The sequence below is a fragment of the Meles meles genome, chromosome 7 (assembly GCF_922984935.1).
Source record: "Meles meles chromosome 7, mMelMel3.1 paternal haplotype, whole genome shotgun sequence".
Classification (NCBI taxonomy): domain Eukaryota; kingdom Metazoa; phylum Chordata; class Mammalia; order Carnivora; family Mustelidae; genus Meles; species Meles meles.
In genome coordinates, this window is record NC_060072.1 from 80,282,501 (window position 1) to 80,299,820 (window position 17,320).

At 37.3% G+C, this 17,320-nt stretch overlaps 1 protein-coding gene across 5 annotated transcripts in view; it reads right to left on the reverse strand.

The window, feature by feature from the left end:
• The window catches only part of YAF2 (YY1 associated factor 2), an 83,149-nt gene that overhangs the window by 32,224 nt on the left and 33,605 nt on the right, over positions 1–17,320 (reverse strand). The window contains exon 6 of one of the 5 annotated variants that reach the window (XR_006819638.1): positions 15,516–15,615. The exons of the other annotated variants lie outside the window; for them this stretch is intronic. The gene's annotated coding sequence lies outside the window, so the exon portion shown is untranslated. The remainder of the gene's footprint in view (positions 1–15,515; positions 15,616–17,320) is intronic. 5 annotated transcript variants of the gene reach the window in all.

The window sequence follows — 17,320 nt, forward strand, 5'->3', positions numbered from 1 at the left end:
ATTTTAAGAATTATACCTAATAATACCAATCACTGCCAGTCTTCCTTTTGATTATTCTACATATTACATTTTGTATGTATGTAATATGCATATTACATATTATTACATTTGTCACAATTAAGAGTCATAAACCAACAAATGATTATTATCTTTATCTGCTAACAGATTTAATTCAGTCTTCACAAAGTTCTCTAAAATTTGGATCAATGGCTATATATGAAATTTATGATCTAATACCATATTTTTTAGAATAAAAACAGTATTCTGAATAACATTTGTATATTCACTAAGACAGATTTAGCTCTAATCAGTTAAATCATATCACAAAACAGTAAGTGAACATATCATATCACAAATAAGCGAACAACTTTGATTTGTAGAGAACTAAATTACTTCATTTTTTTAAAGATTTTATTTATTTATTTATTTGACAGAGAGAGAGATCACAAGTAGGCAGAGAGGCAAGCAGAGAGAGAGGAGGAAGCAGGCTCCCTGCCGAGCAGAGAGTCCAATGCAGGGTCTGATCCCAGGACCCTGGGATCATGACCTGAGCCGAAGAAAGAGGCTTTAACCCACTGAGCCACCCAGGCACCCCTAAATTACTTCATTTTTTAAAAATATTTTATTTATTAATTTGAGAGCGGACAGAAAGCATGAGTGGCGAGAAGGCTCCCTGCTGGGCAGGAATCCAGATGGATGCGGGGCTCAATTCCAGGATCCCTGGGATCATGACCTGAGCCAAAGGCAGATGCTTAACTGACTGAGCCACCCACTCCAGAACTAAATTACTTTCAAATGAACAGGTCATAAAGACATACTCCAAAATAACTGAAAAGGGGGAAGTTAAGGTTTAACAATAAAAGATAATTTAAAGAAACAACAACAAAAAGAAGCTTACCTGAAGAAGAGAGGAAAAGACCACAGAAGAGATGGATTTCTGTTGATGAACAGAGTTCTAATTTAGGAAAGACAAATGTCCCTCTATTGTCAGTATTTCTCAACCAAACACAAGTGAACTCCCAGCTACTCTCAGGGGAAGTGGGAGAAGGGGTGGGCAAGGTGGGTGAAAGGGAGTGGGAGGGATAGGCTTCCAGTAGTGGAACAAATAAATCATGGAGACGAAAGGTATAATACAGAGAATACAGTCAAGGGTATTGTAATAGGGTTGTATGGTGATAGACGGTAGCTACCCTTGTGGTGAGAACATAAAATATAGATTTGTGAAATCACTATGTTATACGCCTGAAACTAATGCAACACTTTGTATCAATCATACTTCAATAAAACGGAAAAAAAGAACAGAAGTATGCAAGTTCCCCAAATGAGATAAATAAAATAGAAGTATGAAAAGACTACCTTTGTAATCTCACATAGAATATGTACTAACAGGGGCGCCTGGGTGGCTCAGTGGGTTAAAGCCTCTGCCTTCGGCTCAGGTTATGTTCCCAGGACCCCACATCGGGCTCTCTGTTCGGCAGGGAGCCTGCTTCCTCCTCTCTCTCTGCCTGCTTCTCTGCAGGCTTGTGATCTGTCTGTCAAATAAATAAATAAAATCCTTAAAAAAAAAAAAGAATATGTACTAACAAATGGAAGCTACGTGCAGAAATTTTTGTTGGACAGGCCACGAGTAAACCCAATTTATAAAAAAACTACTGCCAATGAGTAAATACAGACCAACAATGACTACAAATTAACTCAGTTCTTTGAAATGAACTTTTGAATAAAGTTTCCATAGAAGAGTTTGGTGGAGTTTTTTTAAGATTTTTATTTATTTGTCAGAGAGAGTGCACAAACAAGGGGAGTGGTAGGCAGAGGGAGAAGAAGACTCCCCACCAAGCAGGGAACTGGATTCCCAGGACCCTGGGATTACGACCTGAGCAGAAGGCAGCCATTTAATTGACTTAGCCCCCCAGGTGTCCCCATAAAAGAGTTTGCTTAACATAGAATTTACTAAGTTATAACAGTTATCAACTATATTTAGCAATTCACTAGTAGTAGTTTGATACAAATGAAAGATACTATCACATTAATATTCACAGATTCAGCCAAACTGAAAATATGAGACCTATGCAATTTTATTACATGTTAATTACACTTCAATTAGGTGAAATACAGCAAGATTCTGGTTATGAGTAACTGAAAATGAAGTGTTTAAATAAAATTGATTTTCTGGCTAACTAAAACATATATTTAAAAAACCCAAATCTTTAAAATTTTGTTCCTAAAATTTGTTATGTGCTTCAGCGTTTTAGTAAACAGTATAACATATAAAAGCTATGAAGGGTGTCTTATGTGTGCCAAGAATCAAACTAAGCTCTACATTCACTCATTTCATTTCAAATCCCTTTTCACATGATGAGGAAACTAAGTCTCAAAATGTTTAAGAAATCTGCCAGGATCACATTCCAAGTTATATTCAACTCCCAGTCTCCTAGATTCTAAAGTTCATACTTTATTTTTTTTTCAGCCTTATTAAGGTGCATTTGACAAAAATTGTATATAAGGTGTAAAATGTTATATTTTCATATATGAATACATTGTAAAATGGTTATCATAATCAAACTAATTAACATACCCACCAACTTTGTTGTGGTGGTGGTGATGAGAACATTTAAGATTTACTTTTTTTTTTTAAAGATTTTATTTATTTGACAGAGAGAGAGAACACAAGTAGGCAGAGAGGCAGGCGGGAGGGAGGGGAAGCAGGCTCCCTGCTGAGCAGAGAGCCCGATGTGGGGCTTGGTCCCAGGACCCTGAGATCATGACCTGAGCCGAAGGCAAAGGCTGAGCCACCAAGTGCCCCAAAGATTTACTCTTTTAGCAAATTTCGAGTATACAATATTAACTATAGTCACCACGCTGTACATTAGATTCCCCAGAACCTACTTATCCTGCGTAACTTAAACTGTGTCTTTTGACCAACATTGCTCAGTTCTTCCACTCCTCAGCAGCCATTATTCTATTCTCCTTCTGAGTTCAACTTTTTTAGACTCCACATATATATGAGTTCATGCAGTATTTGACCTTCAACAGCCCATGCTTTCTATAGGTCACAATGTTGAGGTTATGATGACTCAAGAGCCACCATTCAGAACTACACGCAACATGTCTCATCAACATAGCCATTAAGATGTTTTGGCCATCTCCCCTTATCTGAAAGGGCAGTTTCGAACATTCTATCTAGTTCTAGTTGGTAATTCTCTGGTCTCCTATCTCATTACCAGTTACCACTTCTTGATAGATCTGCTTTTGGCAACATTAAGTGATCACATTCACAATTCCCAATCCCAAGCTGTTTCTAATTTATATCTACCATAACCAAAGAAGAATTGAACGTTGCCAAGAATAAGAAGATCTTATCAAATTGGTGACCATATTTTATAAAACAATTGTCTTCTATCACTATAAAGAACTGCAACATAGAAAACTGCATAAAGCAGAATAGAGTTGTAATTTTTTAAGATTTTATTTATTTAGAGAGAGACAGAGTGAGAGAGGGAGGGAACACAAGCAGGGGGAGTGGAAGAGGGAGAAGCAGGCTTCCCACCAAGCAGGGAGCCTGATGCGGGGCTCGATCCCAGGACCCTGGGATCATGACCTGAGCCGAAGCCAGATACTTAACGACTGAGCCACCCAGGTGCCCCTAGAGTTGTAATTTTTATTTATTTTTTAACTTTTTTTTTTTTTTTTAAGTAGGCTACATGTCCAACACGGAGCTTGAACTCACCACCCTGAGATTAAGAGTCATACTCTATCGAGTGAGCCAGCCAGGTGCCCTTAGAATTGTCATTTTTAGAGCTGCATAAAGTACTCCCAGAACCCATCAGAGTTCCCTAACCCCTCTGCAAACAAAGCCGCTCTGTTTTTGCTTTACTAATTAGAGTTCCAATCAAGATTCTTTGAGATTTTTTTTTTTAATGTGAAAACTACTGGGGCGCCTGGATGGCTCAGTGGGTTAAGCCTCTGCCTTTGGCTTAGATCATGGTCTCAGGGTCCTGGGATCGAGCCCCGCATCGGGCTCTCTGCTCAACAGGGAGCCTGCTTTCCCCCTCTCTCTCTGCCTGGCTCTCTGCCTACTTCTAATCTGTGTCAAATAAATGAGTCAAATCTTAAAAAAAAAAAAAAAGCTAAAATAAGCTAACCCAGAACACTTTAAGACTGTGTTGGATAGAAGTTACTGGAAAATGGGTGAAAATTCAAAAAAGCACAATAGTCAGTGAACACACATTAACTAAATGCCCAGCACAAAGCACTGGTTGTTTTTGAAAGGGTTAGGGAATTACTTCTTTATCATGATTCTTTAATTGCTATAACTTTTAGTATATCTAGAACAAAGTTAAATATTACTGATAAGAGAATGTTTTTGCTTTGTTTCTATTAATTTCACTTCATTTCTAATGTATCTCTGTGAGCTACTATCCTGACTATGGTTTTGAGGTACATATTTTAATAGTAAAGGTTTTATTAAAGACTTTTCAGGAATAAATGTACAATTTTATTAACTGCATTTCAAGATCTACTGAGATGGGGCCCTGGGTGGCTCAGTGGGTTAAGTCTCTGCCTTCAGCTCAGGTCATGATCTCAGGGTCCCGGGATCGGGTCCCGCATCGGGCTCTCTGCTCAGCGGCGAGACTGCTTCCCTCTCTCTCTCTGCCTGCCTCTCTGCCTACTTGTGATCTCTCTCTGTCAAATAAATAAAAATAAAATAAAAAAATAAAAAAATCTACTGAGATGACCATATAGCTTTTCCTCCTTTATCAACTAATATGTTGAATTATATTAAGAGCATTCTAATACATCTTTGCAGTCCTGTAATAAATTCTACTTAATCATTATATAGTATATTTTATTTGTACTATTGGATTTCTGCATCAATATTCTTAGATAAAACTGATCTGTAGTTTTATTTTATGTGATTATCTCTATTGGGTGTTATCAATTTCACATCTGCTCTATTGCTCTATTTTTGTGACACTAATACTTATTGAGTGCTTTCTATATGCCACAGCATTGTTCTAAGAATTGTGTTTGCACTAACCTGTTTAATCTTAGCAACTTTAGATTGTGGTAGATTATCTTATTTTAATGGGAAGACTCAATTCTTTCTATTTCCTTGAGGTCAGTTTAATATGAGTGAAATCACCTGTCCCATAAAGGTTTGAAAGAAGTCATTTGAAAAACCATCTGATCCTGGCAGGTTTAGGTTTTCAGTCTCTTCTTGGATCAATTCTGATTATCTGCATTTTCCTAGAAAACAATGTATTTTTCCAATATGTTCTAATTTATTATGCCAAACATTCTATTAGTATTATTTATATCTATAGTTGCTCTATTTTTCATAATTCTAATTTGATTTTTGTACTCACTCCCTTTGTTAAAAAGAATGCTCTTAGCTGGGGCGCCTGGGTGGCTCAGCGGGTTAAAGCCGCTGCCCTCAGCTCAGGTCATGATCCCGGGGTCCTGGGATCAAGCCCCGCATCGGGCTCTCTGCTTAGCTGGGAGCCTGCTTCCTCCTCTCTTTCTCTCTGCCTGCCTCTCTGCCTACTTGTAATCTCTATCTGTCAAATAAATAAATCTTTAAAAAAAAAAAAAAAAAAGAATGCCCTTAGCTAGTCTTATTTTTATCAAAAAACCAGCTCTTGGTTTTGTCTTAACTACCTTCTAATTTATTACTTGCTATCTTTATCTTTTTTTTTTTTGCTATCTTTATCTTTTAAGATTACTTTTTTCAGCTTTCCTTACATTTATCTTTTTTTAATTTTACTTTTTTACATTTTATTTATATGAGAGAGACAGAATGAGAGAGAGAGCATGAGAAGAGGGAGGGTCAGAGGGAAAAGCAGACTCCCTGCCGAGCAGGGAGCCCAATGCAGGACTCCATCCCGGGACTCCAGGATCATGACCTGAGCTGAAGGCAGTCACTTAACCAACTGAGCCACCCAGGCACCCCTATTTTGTTCTTTTATTAAATTTAGTTGAATATTAACTCATTATTTTAACTCAATATTTTAGTAATGACATTTTTAGAAATAATTTTTCCTGTGTCCCATATATTATTTATGTGTTTAATTTTCATTGTAATTATTTTCTAGATAGATTAAATTTGCCAGTTTGCAGTATCTTTTAGACCCTGACCTAAGACAATTTTTGGAGATTATTTTTACATTTTTAATTCAAGTGTCTGAGGTTTTTGCTTTGAGGTTTGAGAAGGTTTTGTGGTTTGGTTTCTGAGTCTGCTTTTGTTATTAACTTAAAATTTCATTGTATGGGGTACATAGGTGGCTCAGTTGGTTAAGCATCTGCCTTCGGCTCAGGTCATGATCCGAGGATCATGGGATCAAGTCCTGCACTGGGCTCCCTGCTCAGTGGGGAAACGGCTTCTCACTCTCCCTCTGCCTGTTGCTCCTCTCTGCATGTGCTCTGTCAACTAAATAAAATCTTAAAAATTTAAAATTTCATTGTAGAATATGTGGTTGATAATATTTCTACTTTTTTTTCCAGTTTTCTTTCCAGTACTTATTTTTCAATGTTCCTGGGAAATTAAAAAGGTGTTCTTTCTTTTTACAGTGAGAGTATGCTTACTGTATCAGATTTATTGATTATATGATTCAGACTATCTATATCTTATTTTTTATCTCTTTGATGTGGCAAGGACTGAAAGTCTCCCATTACTGCTGTATTTTTTTTTTTTCCTCCTCGGATTCAGTTTTCACTTTATATATTTCAGTGCTTCATCTTTAAACTATAAAGATTAATGGTTCTCTTTTTACTGGTAACTATATATATCCTTGACGATTACGAGGTACCTCTTTTCTTTCTTACACTGCTTCCCCCCCCCCAAGATTTTTATTTATTTATTTATTTGTGGGGGGCCATGAGCAGGGGAGTTGGGGGAAGACAGAGAAGCAGACTCCTTGCTGAGCAGGGAGCCTGCCTTGGGGCTCAATCACAGGAACCTGGGATCATGACCTGAGCTGAAGGCAGTTACTCAACCAACTGAGCCACTCAGGCACCCCTGATGTTTATTGTTTTTAATTCAACTCTGTCTAGCAATACCATCACTGATTAATTTCTTATGTTTGCCTATTATCTTGGTTTGACTATCAGTTTACTTCCAGCCTTCTTAGTAATTTTGTTCTAGATGTGTTTCTAATATCCACTGTATAGTTGGGTTTTGTATTTCACCTAATCTGAGTCTTGCTTAATATTGCTGGGCTTATGTCATGGGTATTTACTGTTTTAATAAGCACATATGGTCTTCTTTTTATGTTTTCTGGGGATCTTTGTTTCCATGCTCTTTTTTTTTTTGTTTTCCATCTTTTGTTATACAGTTATTTCATATATTAAACAAATATTTACTGAGGACCTACTATGCACCAAGCACCATGCTTAGTGTTAGGAATACAATGGCAAACAAAAAAGTTAGCTAACTATTTAATTACAAACTGGCATTGTTCTTCCCTGCCCACTCCAACACCATGAGCAACTGTAACAGGAATGAGTGTAGATAAGGCTTTCAAGGAAAACTGCGCACAAGATCTGACATGCTCAGATTTAAATAATACAAAGGAGTTACTCCAATGAAAGACTGGGAGAAAGATTCTATGAGGCAAAAAGTAAGCTGTGAGTGTCCAAGGGCAGCAAAGAACTTAATGGGTGATAGTAGCTGAGAGTTTGTGACACTGGAGAATACTGCATGACATCATGCAGTCATGAGGAGGAAGAACTGCATAACGTCAGAAGGGAGGCAGGCCACACTAGCTCTAAAAATGGGCCAAGTTAAAGAACCTGAATTTTATTCTAACAGTAGAGGAATATTTTCAGAAGAAAAGTGATTTCCATCATATTTCCATTTTAAAACTGTTATGTAGAGAATGAACTAAAGCAGGATATATTTGGAATTGGAGAGATCAAGTAGTACACTATTACAGTAGCTCAGACCAGAGACGATGGTGGCTTGGAGTAGCTAGCAAACGACAGATGTAAATGGATCCAAAAGATTTTAATCAGGGTAGTATTATCACTCTTCCTCTCCCCTTTCTACCAACTTTGGAGTTACATAGTCTACTTCTAGTTCTACTCAAGATTACTTGCACATGTTAAAAAAAAAAAATTACTTGCACATACAATATAATTGGTTTTTCCATAATAAAGACATCGTTGTTCCTTTACATAAACTCATTGAGTCAATAAATATTATAGATATTGCCACCAGGCAACATTCTACACATGAGAATACAGCAAAAGAAGAAAATCCTTAGCGTCACAAAGCTTACAAGTTGTGAAATAAAACAAAACTAAGCCTTCCTTACGTATATGATTGTGTCCTACCATAGTATTCTAAATCAGTAACGCTAAAACATTTTTTAGTATAATACAGTCACTCACTCAACATTTACTAGACACCATTTATATACCACGTCCTATCTACAGATGTATAGAAATATCCCCTCATGGAGCATACATACATTCTAGTAAAGATGGGCAAACATATACATCTTATACACACACACACACACACAATTATGTGCAAATATATGCATGTACACACACATGCACATGAAATATTCTTAGGTAGTAGCAGAAAAATTAAGCAGGGTATGAGAAAAGAGAACTACACAGAAATGCTATTTTTCTTTCTTGTTTTTAAAAGAGTTTATTTGAGAGAGAGAGTGAGAGAGAGAGCATGAGAGGGGGAAGGTCAGAGGAAGAGGCAGACCCTCTGCTGAGCAGAGAGACTGATGCAGGACTCTATCTGGCAACTCCAGGATCATGACCTGAGCTGAAGGCAGTCCCTCAACCAACTGAGCCACCCAGGCACCCAGAAATGATATTTTTTCTACAGGGAAATCAAAGTAGCACCTCCAATAAGGTTATTTAAGCAGAGTCCTAAATGAAGTCATAGAGTAAGCGATGGAAGTATCTAGATATGAACAATCCCAGCAAAGGCAAGACCAATTGCAAAGGCCCTATGGCAGAAGGCTGGCATATTTGAAGAACACTAAGATGGCCAAAATGTCTCAACTGCAATGAATGAGAGAGGAAATGGTAAAAGTAGTTTGAAGAAATCCAAAGGACCAGATCATGTAAGGCATTCCTTTGAAAAAATGGAAAGAACATAGAATATTATTTGAAGTAGAATGGGAAGGTTCTGAAAAAGAGAATAACATGACCTGACTAAAGTAAAAATAAAATTTATCTTGCTGTCCATTTAGAATAGTCCAATTCCAGAATACTGTCCATACCAAATGCTGGAAAGGATGTAGAGCAATAGAAACTCTTATTCATTGCTGGTGGGAATGCAAAAAGGAACAGCCACTTTGGAAGATACTTTGGCAGTTTCTTGCAAAACTAAACATACTTTTACCATATAATCCAGCAATCATACTTCTTGGTATTTACCCAAAAAAGCTGATATGGCCACAGAAAAACCTGTATATGGATGTTTATAGCAGCTTTATTCATAATTATCAAAACTTGTTAAAAGGTGAATGGACACATAAAATCTGGTACATCCAGACAATGGAATATTATTCAGTACTAAAAAGAAATAAGCTATCAGCCATCAAAAGACATGGATAAACTTTAAATGGATATTGCTTAAGTGAAAGAAGCCAGTCTGAAAAGGTTACATACTATATAATTCCAATTATATGACATTCTGGAAAAGACAAAACTACAGACAGTAAAAAGATCAGGGGTTGCTAAGGATTGGGACAAAAGAGATGAGCAGCCAGAGCATCAAAGATTTTTAGGACAGGGGCACCTGGGTGGCTCAGTGGATTAAGCCTCTGCCTTCGGCTCAGGTCATGATCTCAGGGTCCTGGGATCGAGTCCCGCATTGGGCTCTCTGCGTAGCAGGGGGCCTACTTCCCCATCTCTCTCTCCCTCTGCCTACTTGTGATCCCTCTCTGTCAAATAAATAAATAAAATCTTTAAAAAAAAAAAAAAAGATTTTTAGGACAGTAAAACTATCCTGTATGACACTATAATGGTGGATACCTGTCATGATATACTTGTCTAAACTCACAGAATGCACAACACCAAGAGTGAACCCAAATATAAACAATGGACTTTGCGGGATAATGACGCACCAGTATAGGTTTATCATTTGTAACAAATGTACCACTCTGGTGGGGAAAGATAATAATGGGGGGAGCACTTAGCAACTGTGGGGGCAAGAGGTGTATGGAAAATCTCTGTACCTTCTGCTTAATTTAACTGTGATCTTAAAACCACTCTTATGAAGTGACTCTAGGGGCACTTAGGTGACTCAGTTGGTTAAGCATCTGCCTTTGGCGCAGGTCATGTCCCCAGGGTCCTGGGATTGAGCCCCACATCAGACTCCCTGATCAGCGGGGAGCCTGCCTCTTCCTCCCCACCTTGTGCTCACTCTTTCTCAAATAAACAAAATCTTAAAAAAAAAAAAAAGTGACTATAAATAGTATGAGTGACATATCCCTTTGTAAAACTGCCTAGGGGAGACTTTAAGGTAACGTCCTTATGGATTCTCAAGTCATCACATTTAGAATTTGTGGACCACAAGGCAAAACTCTGAGACATGAAGATCTATAATTAAATTTTGGCTCTACTAATGAATGGCTTCTGTTCTCATTTAAGTCACTTAACCTGCATGGACTCTGCTTTCTTGGTAAAATAATTGCAATAATAATAATTACCATGATAATAGTGATTCTAAGGGGTTTGCGAGGATCAAATTTAAATGAGTTTTGGAAACTAAAAAAATAAAATAAACAAAAACTACCTGGCTGCTATTTAGACAACAGACCACAGGAAAGCACACTATAATCACAGCAACCAATTAGGAACTTATTATAATAGGCAAGTAGGAGATGATGGTAGCCTAAAACAGGGCGGCAACAGTTGAGGGTGAGAGAGGTGGGATTCTAAATATATTCTGGAGGTTCAGCATGTGGATTTGTAGATGAACAGCAGGAAGTAGAAGGTAAGAGAGAAAGAAGTAGAGAGAGAGTGGAGACAGTGTGTGTCATCAAGGGAAGGAGAATTAGGGAAGAGAACTCTAAGTTCAATTTTGTACATATGAAGTGTGAAATTCCTAAAAGACACAAAGTAGAGTCACCTAAATAATTGCCTAATAATCATCATGCAAAAAAACAAGAAATGTTCATGCCTAACTTATTGAAAACACTGTCTTATAGTCACATCTTAAACATGCACACGGTGAATATCAAGATCTTCTCAACTCCAGTAGTTAAGATAGGCCAATAAGTGGTTATAACAAGGCAGACATGGTTTCAACCCTTCGTTTACAATTCAGTGTGAGAAAACGGAAAAAATAACCAAGCAATTAAGATACATGCACTGTTATTATGGGAAAAGTGGGAAAAGAAATTTAGGTAGAGATATAAAATGGAAGAATAAATTTAGGTAGAGATATAAAACTTCTGGCTAGATGTCAGAGTTCTCAATACACAAGGGAGATTATTTAAGATAGTAGCACTTTGGCTCATTAACTGAATCTAATCACTAAATTATTTTAGCTAGCAATCTACTAATAAGCACAAGTTAATGGCAAATAACACCTTAAGAATGATACTGTACATTAAATATAACTTAAAGTAATGTACATGAAACCATGTCAAGTGCTAAAATGAGACATTTTTTAAAAGTATTCCCAGAACCTAAAGAAGTGAAAGATAAGGGGCACCTGGGTGGCTCAGGTCATGATCCCAGGGTTCTGGGATCGAGCCCCACATCAGGCTCTCTGCTGGGCAGGGAGCCTGCTCCCCACCCAACCCCCGCCACCTCTGCCTGCCTCTCTGCCTACTTGTGATCTCTGTCAAATAAATAAAATCTTAAAAAAAAAAAAAAGAAGTGAAAGATAAGTAGATACTGAAATTAGTCCTCAAACAAACAAACAAAAAAACGCTTAGGTTAGCCTCCCCCCACCTAGTTGAAGCTTAGAGGATGAACAAGAGTTGGAAGAATAAAAAGAATATTCCATACAATAGAAATTCCATAAGCAAAGACTCAGAAATTATTAAAAGAACTTAGAGAAAGAAGCCATTAAAGAAATATTTACTATATACCAATTCTATGACAGGCCTTGGGAATCAAAAGTGATAAAGACATCCTCTTAAAAATGTCTAGAGCAGGGGCGCCTGGGTGGCTCAGTGGGTTAAAGCCTCTGCCTTCAGCTCAGGTAGTGATCTCAGGGTCCTGGGATCAAGCCCCGCATCAGGCTCTCTGCTCAGCAGGGAGCCTGCTTCCCCACCCCCACTGCTTCCCTCTCTGCCTACTTGTGATCTCTCTCTGTCAAATAAATAAATAAAATCTTTAAAAATAAAAATGTCTAGAGCAGGTCTGGAAAGCAGAATACCAAAAACACTTGGCAAGTGCTAAGACTGGGTTAAATGCAGGCAGTTATGGAAATACATAGGATAAATACCGAGGCAGATCCCATGGGAACAGGGAAGGTTTTCTGAAGCAATGTGACATCTAAACTAAGACATGAAATTAACAGGAATTAACCAAACTTGGGGTGGGAGCTGGTAAGAAGTGGGGATAGAGGTGAGAGGAAAGACAACATAGTATTTGAGATTAGAGTGTGTCTAAGGCTAGAAACACAATACAGCACATCACTCGTAGGGGGATGGTGGATACGCCTGAGGCATAACATTACTGGGATGAATGGTTAGAGCTAGGGCTAAAGAAATAAACATGAATCAAGCCATGAAAAGATTTGTAAGCCTTGTTAAGGACTATACGCTTTACCTAAGGATGTCTCTTGGCCATACTAAAAAGTTCGTATCAAAGAAAAGAAAGTTTAGAGTAGTGAGATATGAGATTACATAGGACAGGAGTTACAAACTCAATTAACTACAGAGACTAGATAATTAATAAAAATGAGTGAGGAGGGCCAGGTAAAACCAACACCCAGGAGACAACCAGGGAGTGATGAGAACTATGGAGAGCCAAAGTCCCCTCTAAATGGGTTAAACTGCTGCAATGAACAACAAGGCTCAGGGTTGCTAGACCTTCCAACTAGTAACAACAACAACAAAAACAAAACAAAACAAAATAAAAAAATCTTTAAGCAAACAAACAAATAAATAAAAAGCAGGAAATTTTTAAAATCAAGAAAAATTTCCTGAACTTTTAATAGAGGCAATTCAATTTCTTTGAAACATGATGTAGACCAACACTGAGGGGACCAAACAAAACTAAGAATCAAACTGGTACAATTGGTCACAGTTTCTAGTTTCTACTACAGAAACTCAAAAACTAAGCTGAGGCCTCTGACCTGGACCTGAAGGCAGTAGAGAGCGAGCTCCTGGACACTGAAAGGGGAATAACAAGTAACCACTGCTTGAGAATGCACATGTCCAACTTGGTCACTGCTAACAAAGTACCTGGCACTTCACAGTCTCATTAAGTACTCGGAGATGAAGCTAAACCTGAATCTTTTGAATATTAGCGTCACAGCAGTAAATAGGACAAACTATCCAATCACAGGAAAGAAAAGAAGAAAACAAATCCAGTGTTTCCTTGCTCTAATCCTAGAACTCTCTTCTGCCAGTCTTTAGTTTGTTCATAGTTGGTTGCTACTACATGCTGCCTAGTGTTCACTGGTTATAATGGCCTCTAACACAAAAACGTGCCCAACATACCAGTGACCACAATTAGCAACTATCAGCTTTCACCTACGTAGAGGCAATGAAATTAAACAGGATAAATGGTCACGTGGATGGGAGAATGAGAATATTCTATGCTTCACTTTAACAACAGACCAGGCCCTCCAATGCTAATTCCACACCATACCCTACCACACTTCCTAAAAAACTCTACCTTATTAACAAATGCTCTGTTCACTGCGCTTGGCAATACCTACCAACAATAATGGGTATGCCTGCATAGCAGGGCTGGAAAGGAAACAATGGGATCGAGATTCTGCTAGAAGGGAGATAAAGTAACAAAAGAGGTAGGCTGAGAAATACTGGAAATTCCAAAGAGGTATGAAAGTTAAATAACAATTAAGACTATAAAGCAGGTAGCCCAAGAAACCCCAGTATCTGGGCATTTATATATTCAGAGTTCAAATAATCCCATTCAAGAGCACTGTTTGAAATGAAATATAGAAGATTCTTCTGCTGGTACTGGGACACAGAGATAATCACTATCAGAGGTCATAAATTCATTTGCTGAGAATAATCCTTATAAATGTCCCTCATCTAGGAAAGGTGAAATCAAGAGGATATCAAAATATCAAGTCATATGTGTTATACCTTAGATATTCTTTTATTTTGCAACATGTTCATTCTCATAGTATCTACTAGGGAAGAAACAAAGAAAAACTGATTTGTTTGGAAATCTTCAAGCGATCAGTATCTTAGAGAATGGACACCCAATCCCCATAAAGATGTTGGACTTCCTCCTTCTTAAAAAAAAAGTCATCATATAAGGAATACTTCTGGTTCAGAACAATAACTTTAAATGAAGAAAGAAGAGGTTTGTTATCCTGCTGGGGAGATGACAAGGGCAATAATGTATAATCCCACCTGGAGTAGCCTACGTACAAGGTCTGAATCTGATATTCTGAGAAAAAGCAGGAGCTTTTTATAGGAAGATTATAGGAAAGTATGGGGTGCCTGGATGGCTCAATCGGTTGGTTAAGCATCCAAGTCTTGGTTTCAGCTCACGTTATGATCTCAGAGTCGTGGGATCAAGACCCACATCAGGCTCCATGCTCAGCACGGAGTCTTCTTGAGATTCTTTCCCCCCCTTCTTCTTCCTCCCCTACCCCCACTCACTCTTGCTCCCTCTCTCAAATAAATAAAATCCTTAAAAATAGATATGAAGAAATTAAGTAGACCTAGGTATCAGGGAATACTATAGTTAGACCTAAATGTTCTGTCAAACATAGGAATGGATAGTAGGTTTCAGGTTACCAATGCTCAACAGTAAAGTTGAGCACCCACAAACAGGTAAAGTAATAAAAAAGAAACTCAAAGCACCTTTAGTGAGAAGTAACAGAAGGATAAATATACAAAACCAAATGTTTTTTCAGATGTTCGAAGTCTACACTATATAATACAGAAGCCACATATGGGTATTAAGCACTTGAAACATGCTAGCCCAAATTGAGATGTGCTATAAATATAAAATACAGACCAGAGTTCAAAGACTCAGTATAAAAAAAAAGATCATAAAATATCTCACTAATGATTTGAAAGGATAATTTTTTAGATATATTGGGTTAAATATAGTATTAAAATTAATTTCATCTGTTACATTTCACTTTTTTAATTTGGCCATGAGAAATTTTTAAATTACATATATGGCTCCCTTTTGTTGCTATATTTCTATTGGACAGTGTTATTAAAAATTAGTCATGTTTAATGTGAAGTTTTCAATTAATGTAACTATTTTAACATTTTCATTGAATTTAATATTGTCTCCTCCTTTAGTGTTAAGTTTCTCTTGGGTACATCCTGAATAAGATGATTTTAACATGAAGAACAATGAGAGCTTACCAGACTGTCCAGAAAAGAGACTGAATCAAATTTCTGGGCAGAGGCTTGAGCCAGCAGGCTTGTTCCACCAAATGGTAACCAGGCTCTCTTCATGTTATCTCTGGCAAAAGGGTTATATAGTAAGAAAGCAGCACTATGTACACAAGGAACAGGATCTAACCAATAGTTTAACTAAATCCATCCAGCATAGTAACTAACATGCCTTGTTTTATGATTGTCTCAGTTATAATCCAACTGTTAAATTTACAAAGTAAAATAAACATCTTTCACTATGATTTATTCAAATTTACCCATTCTCAGCAGTTTTTAATGTATTCACATTTGCTCTTTTGGGAAATATTCTCACCTAACACTGACTCCAATTTGCTAGCAAGGAAAACACACCTCTCATTAGGCTGAAAGGAAACAACAGTAACCATTTTTTATGAGGTATCATGAGAGATTTTAAAAGACACTAGGATTTTTTCATACCATAAACACTAATACCATCTGGAAACAGTCCATGATCCATCTGGAAACTTGAGGAGAATGTGGTTTTAGGAAATTAAGAATTTCACAAATAAGAAATAGAACATAAATAGTTGTACAAGACAGCACTGACCCAAAGACAGAGAATACAGGAAAACAATTGTACTATCCCAATATTAGAAGACTGCTAGTTTTCAAAAAAAATTTACTGGACTCAGCACAATGAAAATAAAATGGATTTTAAAAAGCCAAAATTTCCCACAGATTAAAATATTTCTCAAGTCAAAGTTCTTTGGCATCAATTTAAGGCTTCAGACGCTATTCTTAGTCAAACTGCCATAGATTCTGGTAATTAGTGGAAGAAACAGAACCAATGGAAAACATCCCACATGGCTAAGGAGAAATTTGGGTTTAAGTGCTAGTTAACTGAGAGGGAAGCAAACCAGTTATTCAATTAAGTGCAAGGACTATACTAAGTTTTGGAGATACAATGGTGAACAAGCTAAATCTCTGACCGTAAGCTTACTCTCTGGTAGTTTTGTAAAAGAACAGGATGTAGAATTGCCAGTGACATTTCACTGCCTGTTTCCCATGCCCCAAATGAGGATGCTTCCCCCTTCTCCTATTTGTATTTGGAGGAAATGGTGGGGGAGAGGGGATGGAGAAACAAAGAAGAAAACAGATCTATATATAACATATTGAATTACAGTTATTTATCTCCTTCCTATAAAACTTTAAACTCCTTAAAGAGACAGGACGAAACCTACCCTATTCTTAGCACCCAACTCAGTGACTGGTGCTCATGTGCTACTATCTTAGAACTGAACTAAATCACAGTCACTCTGCTAGGGCTACTGCTTCTTCCTCTACAATAAACAAATATCAAGAATAAATGCGGATTAAGACAGATCAATCCTTCCAGTTTTTCTTTTTATAAAAATAAGCTTATATATACATTAACCATAGGTGTTTAAAAGCTATTTTATACATGTTCTTTAAGGAAAAACATGTAGTTCCATAAAGCTTGCTTTCACCATTATCATTAGATCTCCCTCCCTTACCAACCCCATCCAGAGGTAACCACCTCATGAATTTGGTGTAAATAAGATCACATTGTACACATCATTCTACTTTGACTTTACATCATTTCTGAGCATTCTCCTTATTTAACTAAACACATCGAAAGGCAGCATGGCATAATGGACTCTGGGGCCAGGCAACTGAGATTCAAATCCTAACTTTCAATCTCCACTTTGCCATTCACCACCTTTGAAAGTAGGTAAGTTTTTTGCCTCTGTATGCTTCAGTATTCCCGTATATAAAATGGAGATAAGGGG